The 13,353-nt window shown below is 41.3% G+C and overlaps 1 long non-coding RNA gene across 1 annotated transcript in view; it reads right to left on the reverse strand.

The window, feature by feature from the left end:
• Nucleotides 1-13,353, reverse strand: part of LOC118238401 — an 87,413-nt gene that overhangs the window by 40,709 nt on the left and 33,351 nt on the right. Inside the window, exon 2 of the long non-coding RNA XR_004768583.1 lies at nt 9,340-9,528. This is a non-coding gene — a long non-coding RNA (uncharacterized LOC118238401). The remainder of the gene's footprint in view (nt 1-9,339; nt 9,529-13,353) is intronic.

Genomic DNA, 13,353 nt, shown 5'->3' on the forward strand with positions numbered 1-13,353 from the left:
TTATAGAAGGCCATGCACAAATAGACAACAGATGGGGGAGAATATTTATACACCAAAGAATACACCAAGTACCAGCAGTAAGGGATGCTTCAAAGGAGTGGCACCCTTGACAAAAGGCTACAAGAGGCCACCCCACAGACCAAAGGGGTACAAAATATGGTCATTATTCCCACCACCCAATTCCCCCCAATCCAATCTTGGTGCCTAGCATGTAGTGGCAGAGGGGAGAAGTCAATGGAGGAGTTCATTGGCTAATACCATAGTTATCTTTCTATACATTTGTACAGACTCCTGGTCCATGTAGGAAAGGAGGAGGCTCAGAGAAACCAGTGCCTGCTGCAAAGACAGCATCAACAGGCCAGGCTCTAGACACAGCTGAGGCATGGTTCTAATGTGGGGAGACTTTTTCCTTTTTCAGTTTCTGTCTTCCTATCATAGCATGCCTGTCCCAGTGGCCCATTCCTGCTCCTATGGATAAATCTAGTGACACTCACCAAATCCAAGATCACTCTAGGATCTCAATGTCTTGAAACTTGTAATCCTCAAGCTATAAAGATTGTTTCCTCATGGAAAGAATTTCTGGCTGGGTAGCAGGCCTGTGGGGAAAGGAAGGTTGGAGGCCCTTCCTAGAATCCTAAACACTCGGTGGTCTCCATTGCATTATTTGTGTTACTCTAGAGCTACAAAGGGTGAGATGGAAGCAAACAGCACCCTCTCCCCACACTGGATGTTAACTTGGGAGAGTCTGGAGTTGGCAAGGGTTTCATTTTGTTACTTCTGTTACTTCCTTCTGTTACTTCTTCTCACATATAGACTCTTAACACTCTTAAAGTTTGCTGCTTAGATGGCCAAAGGCTTCCCATATGCCAGAGACTATATGATGAGAAGCATAACTATAGGACTTTTTTCTGGCTATGATGGAATAGTCTTAAAATTTGAAAAAGAAATACAGAAGAACAGAAAAACTTTTAAAAAGTCACTAAAAGTATTATGAGGCTTTTCCTAAGATGTGAATAGATGTGTAGTCACCCAAGATCAGACGCAGACATCAAAAGAAACGATTCCACTCAAGACTGGCTTGGCAAAGCAATGAGTTTATTGAGGTTATGGAACCACACATGACTCAAAGGTAGTAACATCATGGAAAAGCCCAATGCAGCCATGTAGCCTAGAGTTGACTCCCAAAGACTGCATGTCTGAAGCCGTCTCCTCAACCACTAGAGAGGCTCCTCTTCCTCTTCTGCAGCAACTGATTACTGATTATACAACTTTCGGTGGTTTGGGTGAGAATGGTCCCCATAGGCTCATATGTTTTCATGCTTGGTTCCCCCTTGGTGTGACTGTCTCAGAAGGATTAGGAGGCATGGCCTTGTTGTAGGAGATATGTCACTAGACAGTGTGTTTTGAGATTTCAAAAGCCCACACCAGGCCCAGTCTCCCCCACCCCAACACTCTCTTTGCCTATCTCCTTAAGTTACGGTATAAGATCTTATTACTGCATGAGTGTCATGAGTGCCATGACTGTACCCCTGCTGCCATGATCCCCACCATGATGGTTATGGATTAACCTTCTGAAACTGTAAGCCAGCCATTTATGCAATCTGCTTCTTTTATGTGTTGCCTTGATCATGGTGTCTCCTCACAGCAGGGCAACACCGACTAACACCCACCTGGACGAGGGACATCGTGTCTTATACCTCTCTGAGCACCCTGAGTCTTGTGAATTTGATAAGTTTCCTAGGCTTAAGAATTTCCTCAGCTTCTTCCAAGAGGGAATGTATCAATTTGGAACAAACAACCCAAAGCAGGGGAGGAGTGCAGAAGTCCAGCAGGTGGAATTTAAGCCCTAGATCCAAGAAGGAAGAGAAAATTTCAAAGTAAAGTAAGCGTTGATTGCACCTTCTGGACAGATGCTAATTCCTTAGGACTGGGCCAGAGACTAAGAAACAGGGTAGAAAATGTGAAGAGGCAGTGCACCTGCAAAGCTTCAAGCAATTTTATAGGGCCAAGAATACAGCATCTTTATTAAAGAAGCCTTGAGAAACCAAAGGGAAGAAGGGGAACAAATGTGACACTCAGCAGTGTTTTCCCCAGTGTCCGTCACAGAATAATACAACACAAAATGGATTTAAGGTTAATGAGCAGTGAAGAGCTAAATGAATATTAATTACATAAAACAGAAATAGTGCCTTGTGGATATCTAAATATGTAGGCAATTCAACTGCATGGCAGGGGAGGGGTGTCTTTCCACAGGGATCTAGAAAGATTGTTGTTAAAAGGGTCATTAGATTCAAACATAGAACATAGAACAGGACAACTGGATTGTATATCAAGGAGAGGAGCAACAATACCAAAGGTGGAAGGTTCTTTCTAAATCAGTTTAGTGAGATTTTGCTACAGTATTCAACCTGGTCCAGTGAGGACAAAGACCAAAGTCATTGCTCAATCACAAAGAATCAGGATAGCCTGACTTTTGTTTTGCTGAGGAGAGTGCTTTTGTCAGTAACTAGATGGCTTTCCTGGGGGGATTCTCTCTAAACATTCAAGAATCAATGATAGCAGGGCCAAAGATATAACTCAGCAATTAAGAGCACTGGCTGGTTGGTCTTTCAGAAGACCCAGCATCAATTCCTTGCACCCACATAGTGGCTAACAACCATCTGCAACTACAGTTCCAGGGAGCCTAATGCCTTCTTCTAGCCTCTTCAGATACCAGGCACATGTGTGGTATAGACAAAACACCCATACATATAGAATAAAGTTAAAAACCAATGAATTCTACAAATGCTTAGCAACTTTTCTGAAGAACAGAGAAAGGCTGCACTTCCCAATGCATTGTTCAGACCAAAGTAAGTTTGATACTAGAATCTGAAAAGAACGAACACAAGAACAAAGTGCCATGGTCATTTGCTTCACCAACATAGATGATGAACCATAAAAAGAGAGCAGCCCTTGACCCCTAGGAGATGCCTGGCCCTGACATCCAGGCTTTGACATTCCTAAGAGTGGACTTAGAAAAGCCTCCATGTTGTCATGTGGAAAACCAGTAGCCTGAAAGGTCAGTGTGTAACTACAATGAATCAAGTTTATAACCATGTCCAAACACAGACCAAAACAATGCTCAAACATAAAAACAACCTACTGTCTTCTCAGTATGGCTACTGAAGGTTTCACCAGTTACAGCTCTGGCTTCAACGCACTTTTCCATCTCTGACACAAGATTGATTAAGATGAGATCTTGTCCTTTCCCCTTCTCTGGGGGACCATGTATGTCTCTCAGAGTCCTTGTTGCCTAACTTCTCTAGTGGTGTGGGTTGTAGGCTGGTAATCCTTTGCTCTATGTGTAAAATCCATATATGAGTGAGTACATACCATGTTTGTCTTTTTGTGACTAGGTTACATTGCTCAGAATGTAAGACCAGGCTGGTGAAACCCAAAGAAACAGTTGACCTGAACAAGAGGGAGCTCTTGACCCCCAGACTGATCACTGGGAAACCAGCATGGAACTGATCCAGACTCCATGAATGTGGGTGTCAGTGATGAGGCCTCAAAAATCTATGGGGCCTCTTATAGTAGATCAGTACTTATCCCTAGCATAGGAATGGACTTTGGGAGCCCATTTCACAAAGAGGGATACTCCCTCAGCCTAGGCACATGGGGGAGGGTCTAGGCCCTCTGCCAAAGGATATGACAGACTCTGAAGATGCCCCCATGGAAGACTTCACTCTCTCTGGGGAGCAGAAATGGTATGGGATAGGTAGAGTGTTAGTGGGGGGCAGAGGAGGAGGAGGGGAGGGAGAGAGAACTGGGATTGACATGTAAAACAATATTGTTTCTAATTTAAATAAAAAATGGAGAAAAAGGATTGATTAAGATATTTAATTATACAGCATCCTCATTTCCTGGCAGTGTGACTGAAGCAAAGCACTGCTTCCTTGAAGTCTCCCTGAAAATAGCAACTCCTTTCCAGATTCCCTCCTAACCCCCAGCTCTCACTCCAGTGCTCTTTTTACCCTAGAAGAGAGTTGTTTGTGGGATAGAGAGATGGCTCAGTGGTTAAAAACACTGACCACTCTCCTGAGGATGTCGGTTCAATTCCCAGCAACCACATGGAAGATAACCAGCTGAAACTCCAGTTCCAGAGTACCCAGTACCCTCTTCTGTCCTGAAGAGAACTGTATGTATGTGGTGGACAGACATACAGACTGTATGTATTTCTTACATACATGCAAGCAAAAACACCCATACATATATTATTAATTTTACTGCTAATTATTAATTAACTGCTCATGCTGGCTTCAAAAATGCTCTCCCTGTGTCTCTGCCTCCCAATGAGCTGGGATTACAGACATGTGGCATCATGTCTGGCTCCTCACTTCTCAGCCCCTTTTTCTGCAAACAAGTCTTTTCCCCTATAAGAGGATGGAGGGATTCAGGGGGATGGAGAGATTTCTCAGTGGCTAAAAGCACTGAACACTCTTCCTGAGGACCAGGTAGACCAGTCTGGATTTGAACATGGAGTGAAGTAAACCCCGGCCTTTAGTTTCATTTACCTTCATAGTTCCAGTTCATCACAGCTGTGGATGTCACACCAGCTCCTGACTGCCTCTTAAAGAGATAGTCAGTGATGGCCAAGATTCCTTTGCATTTTATGAGCCATAAATCAAATTCACTGAGTTTCAAATATGTCACTGGGTATCTTTAACTATAGGGGATTCACATATGCTGATGTATTCACCAAACACAACTGATCCAGCCATATATGAATATAACAATATGGAAGGCTGAGGTAGAAGACAGCAGAGAGTTCGAGAGCCCTGTGGGCAATTTAGCAAGACCCTGTCTCAAAATAACAATGGTAACAAAATAACAATATAGCACAGGTTTGGGAAAGATCTCAAGATTAATTTGATATTCAGAAAACTACAAATAAGTCTTTTATATAAAGGGGCCCCAGAGAGTTTCTGGGTTTCCTCTACCATGAAAATACAACAAGGTACCATGTATGAAACAGAAAGTGGCCCTTACTGGACATTGAATCTTCAGTGATCTTGGATCTCCCAACTCTACAACTATGAAAAATAAATGTCTCTTTATTGAAACAAAAAGGTAAAACAAAAATTAGAAAATCAAGGCAGCTAGTCACAAAACAATAAAAGTTAAATGTAACAGGTTGAATTAATAAACAAATTATATGTGGTAAAACTGATGCTTATCCATGTTAACAACAGTACATTCCTGTAGGAACAGAATAGACTTCCTCTTCATTGGGATAAAATGTGTTATATTTTTACAAACTTAAACAAGCCCAATGATGAAATATGAAGGAAGTCTTCCTTCAAAACATTGAATCAAATGTGTTCCACTGTAGTCATTTCTACTCAAACAACAGGTATTAGCTAATATAATAATGCAAGAAAATGGTGAAGCAAAGCTAACAATGATTTGCAAGACCCTTGCACTAAAAATTTAAAATATCAAAAGAAGTCTTTAATATGAAGTTTAGTGAAAAATGAAATGTTGTAAAGGCATCGATTATTCCTAAATTAGTCTATATCCCAGCGGGAGTTTTCATCAAAAACTGAAATCTGATTTAAATTTTACATGGTATGTCAACCTGATACAAGCTAAAGTTATCTGAAAGGAACAAACCTCAATTGAGAAAATGCCTCCATAAGATCCAGCTGTAAGGCATTTTCTTAATTAACGATTGATGTGGGGGGTCCCAATCCATAATGGGTGGTGCCATCCCTGGGCTGCTGGTCCTGGGTTCTATAAGAAAGCAGACTAAGCAAGGCATGGGGAACAAGCCAGTAAGCAGCAACCCTCTATGGCCTCTGCAGTGATGAACAGCAACCCTTTTTTCTGCAACTTGCCTTTTGGTCATGGTGCTTTTTTTTTTTTTTTTTTTTTTTTTTTTTTTTTTTTTTTTTTTTTGCAGCACTAGAAACCCTAAGACATGCGGAAATGAAAAGGCCCAAGAAAGCTTTTGTTGTTGCTCTGTGTGTGTGTGTGTGTGTGTGTGTGTGTGTGTGTGTGTGTGTGTTGTGTGTGTGTGCAGTTTTTTCAAGACAGGGTTTCTGTGTGTAACAGCCTTAGTTGTCCTGGAACTCATTTTGTAGACCAGGCTGACCTCCAACTAACAGAGATTCACCTGCCTCTGCTTCTAGAGTGCTGGGATTAAGGGTGTGCACCACCACATCCAGCCCCAAGAAATTCTAAGACCATCTAGAAGAAAAATCAAACCTGGAATTTTACACAAGCAAACGCATGTGTAAAGACACATGGCAAAGACACAGCAATTCAGAATATGCTATTAGCTCTGTGATGGAGTGATAGACCTATGAGCAGAAGATAGTTATCTTTAGTTTCCTATTATGTGACAAAATATCCAATGACTTAAGGGGGAAAGAGTTTATATGGTTCACAATTACGGGTTGTGAACAGTCCATCACTGTAGCAGGAACTTCAAGCAGCTAGTTGTTGTGTACCCACAATGAAGAGCAGATAGCAATGAATCAATGCATATAATTAGCCTCATCTGCTACAAGAAAGGTGGTCACAAGAGTTGCTAATGATAATCAGAAAGAATGGCACCTCGTATGGGAAGACCTGCCAAAAAGTTAGAATCCACACCTGCCAAGGCCATTTCCTTTAAAGTTGATAGTGAGGAAAATAGTTTGAATTATCAGTTTAACAAATGGAATGGATCCAGGTGAGTCCTCCCAGAAATGGGCAGCTTACCTAAGACAGTGCCTACCAATGTGAGAGAAAAGAATTCCTTTGCACCACAGCATTGTATATTTCAGCCACTTCATGTTCTGAAGACCTACTAAGTGGCATCCATGTGTCCTAGAAGAGCCAAAACTTCATTGACACCAAGTTGTGATTAGAATCCTTTAAATCCAGAATGCATTGCCACTTGAAATGCAGTAAATGAAATCTTGATACAAAAATCTGTACTTACTCTTGCCAATGCAGTACAGGGAGAACCGAATAAATTACAGTGTGCTTTGGATTCTCCCTAACAGTTTGTAAAGAAAAACATGGCTTAAATCAAAAGGAATCTACTATTGCAGATTCAAATTATTTTTTTTCAATGAAAGAAGTCACGGCTCTTGAAGTAGTTGAAGGTCAGAGATCTCAGCCACAGCATGTTGTGTTCTATTTCAGAAGAATTCTCCACTCAGAGACTGACAAATTAACCTCACACTGTCTGGAGTGGGACCGGAAGATGGAACTAGACATTCCTGATGATGGTAGATGATAAACAAAAATATTCAGCAATCTGATTAAGCTTGAGGAATCTGGATGGAAAAAGGACAACAGTCCAAGCAAAATAGTGCAAAACTTGTGACAGGTATTACAAGCAAAAGAAAACAGGATGATGGAGAAAGGATGGCAGCTGGAAATAAAGTAGCTGCCATTAAAGAAATGCAACGAGAGAGTGAGAAAATGATATTTGATGCTGGGTTTTTTTTTTCCAGAATTGAGAATCCCATTAAATGGTTTCCAGTACTTTCTTCTGAACATTGTTCTCAAATATTTGGAACACTTATGTCTGCCAGCAAAGTTGTGCCTGAGAGCAGGGCTAAAGTGATCTTCTAAGAAAGGATGTCCCTGGAGAAGCCTGCTCCTCAGAGCAACAAAACTGAGCACACTGATAAGACATGATTTTCAGATATCTTTAAAAGCAGGGGTAGCCAGCCAGATAGAAGATGCTCCGTGTCCTTGAAAACTAGTGACAGATCACGGTGTCAATAAGATAAATCTCAAGTTGAAATGTTTCCCTATTGTAAAGATGAGTTTTGCCTCTTCCGGCTGGTGGAGTGGAGGTGATAATAACATAACCACCACCCCCCAAAAAAAATAAAGCAGTTTCAGGTGTGGAAGGAGTGGAACTAAAGTCCAAAGTCATGTCCCAGAATGTGGCGGTGAGTAATCCTAAGAAAGATACCCCATCACAGAGTAAGTCCTCACAAGAAGCAACTCCAATGTCCTAGTTGGAGGCCAATTAGAGTCCAGAATTCCTTGGTGCCGTAATACATACTCAGATACTGTTGGAAGAACCGAGGGCAAGCCAACTGCCAAATGCAAGTTGAAGATAAACTCTCTTAAGTCTCTGATTAAAGTTACAAGGCCCTCATTTAGAGGCAGTCGTGCGCATCTGTAATGGCAGTACTGAGGAAGCAGAGGCAGGCAAGATCCCTGAGTTCCAAGGCACTGTCTCAAAAAAAAAAAAATTAAAGCATCAATTTCCTAAATGCTCACTTGAGAATTGGGAAAATACTAAAAACATTAATTGTGGTTTTCTTGCACTGAGATGAGGCCTTGTTGTGTTGCCCAGGCTAGTCTCAAACATATAACACATGTGCTTAAGCTTAAACAGTGACTCAACCTCATAAAGAACTATGAATAGAGATTGCCTTGGGCACTATGGTCTAGCTGTTTGTCCAGGAGTGGAGAGCATGCTAGCATGCACAGATCCTGGCCTCTGTGATTCCAACATGGCCAAAAAGCAAACCAATTAATTACACTGCAAAAATCCCTGAATTTTATGTTCACATTTCTCCCGGGCAGAAAGCTTTTTCCTGGGGTTCACTCCCTTCCTTTAAGACATCCCCCCACATTTAAGCACTTCAGTAAGGTTTCCCTGCACTGCTCCAACTAAAAATGTCACTCAGTGCGTACTCTTACTGCTATCTCCCATCTAACATACTATATATGCTGATTTTATTTCTAGGCCTTCACCAAGCTCCACAGAGCCTTGGAATTTTGTTCATTGCTGTATGGATCCCAGAGGCTAGAAATGTTACAGGGACACAGCTGTGACTCCAATCTGTTAAGAACATAAAACTTGACAAAGCATCACACCATTTCCTATGTAACATACTTCTTTCTCTACCCAAACCTTCATATTTAGTGGACCCAGAAATGAATGGCACCCCTACTCTGTGCTTTCTTTCTGATCTGCCCAAGTCACCATCGATTTTCATACCTGTCAATAAATCACTATGTTTACACCCGATTTTATGTTTAAAATGGAATTACAAATTTTGTGTGGGGAAAGGGTACAAGATGTTATTTTATTAACAATTATCTATATACAATGATACCTTGGTCTATTACATATGACCTTTGGATGAAAGGCTTTTAAACAGTCAAAAACGGATCAATTTAAAAAATACTGATAAAAGTTTTTCCCATGTCTCAGTTTAAAATTAAAATTTATCCTTAACTATTATGTCATAAAGACACTTGCTAAGTTAATTATTTATTTATTCAGTTCCAGAGTTAAAGGAATTATCTCTCTATTTCAAGTTAAGATCACAAATGTACCTTCTCTGGTTTGGTTTTCACACTCCTCTGGTCTTGCCGGGAGGGAAGCATAGCAGGTTGGTGGAGACCCACTTTGGACATTCCTGGTTTGGCTTTCTCTCATTGTCCTTTTGATTTGGGGGAGTTGCTCTTCTTTGTATTTTTGGAGCATTTGTTTCTATTGGCCATTCAGAATCATATCCACTGACCCTAAGGGGAGACAGATGTCAAACAACAATCCATAAAACATTTTATACAAAAATATTGCATCAAATTTCTAAAAGCAGATTTTTGTCTAACTTCATCTTGTAACAAATGCTTTTAATTGTGTACTGTTAGTTCTCTGATACTCTAGCATAAGCTATTTCAAGCTCTAATCATCTTGAAAATTGTATTCACTGTGTATGCCTTCATTTGCTCAATTTAAAAATATTTTTGGTATATTGATTACTTCAAGCTGAATCACTCAAAGAACTTTAGAAAGGCCGTTTAATCTGCCTTTTCCTACATTCAACAATATTCTATATTCTTCTGGTAGTTTTTGACAGATGCCGATAATCCATCACTTGAGAGGCTGGGACAAGAGGAATGCAGGTTCTTGGCCAGACTGGGCTATATGGCTAATGGCAAGCCAAACAGAGCTATCCATAGAGACCTGGTCTCCAGGGTTGGGACTATGGTTTGGTGGTAAAGCATTTGCTTAACTGTCTAGCACAGCTGAAGCCCTGAGTTCAATCCCCATAACCTTGCAAACTAAACAATAAGAACAAAACCATTCTTTTGTGCCCAAAGCCCAAGAGGATAGCCTTCCTCACTGGGACTGCAAAGACCTGAATGAACCCGCTCCTCCTCTAGTTTCACCTCCCTCACTCAGTGTGTTAGCAACACTGGACAGTAACATCGCTTGGACTTACTATATTGTTCTGTCTTCCTGCACAGCTCACCGATCTTTGGTATAAGAAGTATTATGACTTGGTCATTTCTTTGGATTTCATTGTCTATATGAAGACACCCCCCTGCCCACCCATGTCTTGTCCCTTTCTTTTCTGTGAATGGACTCATACATCAATAATGTTATTAGGCCCAGCCCAAGCCCAAATAAGAAGTGGGCCTTTGATGGGCTCTTGTTTTTGCCTCCTCACGTTTATCACTTATTTCTAACCACTATGTTTTTCTGTAAAGTAGAAATTACATCTAAGGATTTTATTAGACTCAGGTTCAATCTTTGAGGCAAGAATGTGTCTTAGATGATACCTCCATCCTCTGTTGAACCCATTCCTATCTGGCTCTTCTTCCCCCACCCTCCACTCCAAATTTTGAGCCAGGGTCTCACTATCTAGTTCCTGCTGGTCTAGAACATGCCTCTGCCTCCTGAGTATTAACTGGGATTAGAGGCATGAGATACCACGCCAGGCAATTAGTGCAATAAACTGAGAACAGTGTGGCCATATAATTAACACTAGCCACAGGCCTCCCCTGTGGTCATCAACTCTTCTCCAGAGCATATCCACAACAGCAAATGAGTACATAAATGGACCAATAGACACACCCCAGAGTGCTGAGAGAAACTAATTTCCCAATAACGAAAACTGAAAACCTGAAAGCAAAGGACTAGAGTCAGTGGTCCATAAACAACAGTTCATGAGTAAATAGTGATTCATTCATGAAGTAGAATTGCCAGATGAAAGTGTGAGTGAACAAGTCACATATATGTATGTGACTATATGTGCACACATATATGTATGCATAAATACAACCTTTTTGCTGGATGTGTTGAAGTCACAATGCCTATTGGGCATGTAAGGAGAGACGATAGTGAACAACCTGTAACAGCCAGCACACACGAGCATGTTGACTGAGAGACATTACAGGCTAACAAGTATGGATGGTAGGAGTTCATTTGAATAGCATTCTGTTCACACCACCAATAGTGACTAAATCAGGATATTGCCTCACTCGGGAAATGAGACTGGAGTCACCGAGCAGGCGCTAAGATGAAGCTCTGAGTTCACAGCAGTTCTGTGTCTTGGCTTGGGTGACTATGGATCATTTCATTCATCTTGTGGCATTCTCGATCACCTGCTTTTCTCTAGTTTTGCTAAGTAAAAGTTTTATTAGCTAGGTAGCTAGCTGTGCTGGGGATTAAATCCAGGGCTTTGTACATAATGATCACACAGTCTTCCACTGAGTCACATCCCAACCTCAAAGGTCTGTCTTTGCTCTCACTTTTTGTTATTATTATTATTGTTGTTGTTGTGAGACAGGGTCCACTATGTTGCCTAAACAAACCTGAAATTTACTGCTTCAGCCTCCTGAGTGCTAGGACTACAAGCCAGCACCATCATGCTAACCATGCTTATTTTTTAGTACACCCCAAATGCACATTAGCTATTGTCTAAAAACAACAGTGAATATGAAAGGAAAAGTGATACTCCTTCAGGGACATGTAAATGAGCACCATGGAGGTGTTAACTTTGCCTGGTATCTGAATTAGGAGTCTTGGGAATTAATGGGCTTCCACAAATGTTCCAGTTACCTGCAAAGACACAACACACTTGTATGCGTTTATGGAGACCATCAGTGGCCTTATTTCTCCTTCCATCCTTTCCCACTTATTTTTCTAAATGCCCTAAGGAAATCTGCATAGCACAATAACCAGCTTGCTTTGTTCCTGGCTCACTGGCACTACTTTAAGGCCTGAACAAAAATAATTACACTGTTAAACCCAAGTCTCCTTCTCCTGACGGTGTCTGTGAAGCCTGGAGCACCAGCCTGGCTCAGAATGGAAACAGGAGTTCTGGCAATTTCTAACGCTCAGCTCACTGTGGGACTGAAAAGGCCAGGCTTTCAGGACAAAACTCCTCAACAGAAGGATAAAATATGCCTTACCCTGGCTGTTCTAACACAGCCTATGCTGATTCTACTGTAGAAATGAGCACTCTTTAGTTAAGGTCTGAATAAATAGTACCCAGAGGAGAGGGTCATGAAGGAAATGGGTAAGGGGTTGCTGGGGCAATGCACTGAATCTAAATTTTGGCTCGTTTTGTTGCTGTTGTTTTGGTTTTCACTAGAAGGTCACCAAGCTGGAGACTTTTGTTTGGTTAGTTGGTTTTAAATTCTACTTCAGTACCTGATAACCTCAGGCTCTTAAGTAGAACTAAGGGCTGGTGGTCCTTTGGCAGCACACGGCAATGCATTGTCTCAGTACTGGAATCTTAACTAGTTGTGCTGTGCTCCCTGCCAAGGAGCTTGTGTTTGGAGACCCTCTTATGCCCTTGGTGCTACACTTACCCAGCCAGACAATTGTGCTACTTAAGCCTAGAACTTCTGGTTTTATTTCTCACACAGCATTGGCTATAACAGTGCATACTAACAAACGGTATTCTTCCTTGGTGCCAAAAACACCAGAACAATCCTTTTCATCCGACTGGTCAGATGGTTGTTAGACAGGAAATTTTCTCAAATGTTTGGGCAGGATGTGGCTTCCAATCAGAAGCATTTTAAAATGTTCTGGGCAAAGTATGAAACCCGCATCTAATTAACATGTTACAAAAATGGAAATCTCCCAGCTTACTTCCTCTTATATGGACACATTAGACATCTCCCAAATTCAGTTGCCCTGAGCATGATATGTCCAATGACAATGCAAGCTCCCAGCCACCCAGATGCAGAACAGCTGTGTGATCTACCCTGCCTGGCCCTGCTCCACACCGAGTACTTCAAAAGTCAATGTTATCACCATCTTTGAACTTCTTGAAACAGCCTGAGGGCAAATGGCAGAATCACTGCGAGCTTTTGTGTGCCAAATGTTACTCTAAGCACAGGATATACAGTAAAAAACTAAGACACACAGACACAACTGTTGACATCATGGAAATTACCCAATGGAAGTAGCTTTAGGAGGAAAACCAGAAGCTCAGGTTGACAAAGGGAAAGCCCTTCATATGGTTTTTAAAAGACCTCCTTAATTTTGTACATGGAGCTTTGTTTTGTTGTTTTGTTTTGTTTTCTGGTCTTATTTTGTTTTTCAAGACA

The sequence above is a fragment of the Cricetulus griseus genome, chromosome 2 (assembly GCF_003668045.3).
Source record: "Cricetulus griseus strain 17A/GY chromosome 2, alternate assembly CriGri-PICRH-1.0, whole genome shotgun sequence".
In the NCBI taxonomy this organism is placed as follows: Eukaryota; Metazoa; Chordata; class Mammalia; order Rodentia; family Cricetidae; genus Cricetulus; species Cricetulus griseus.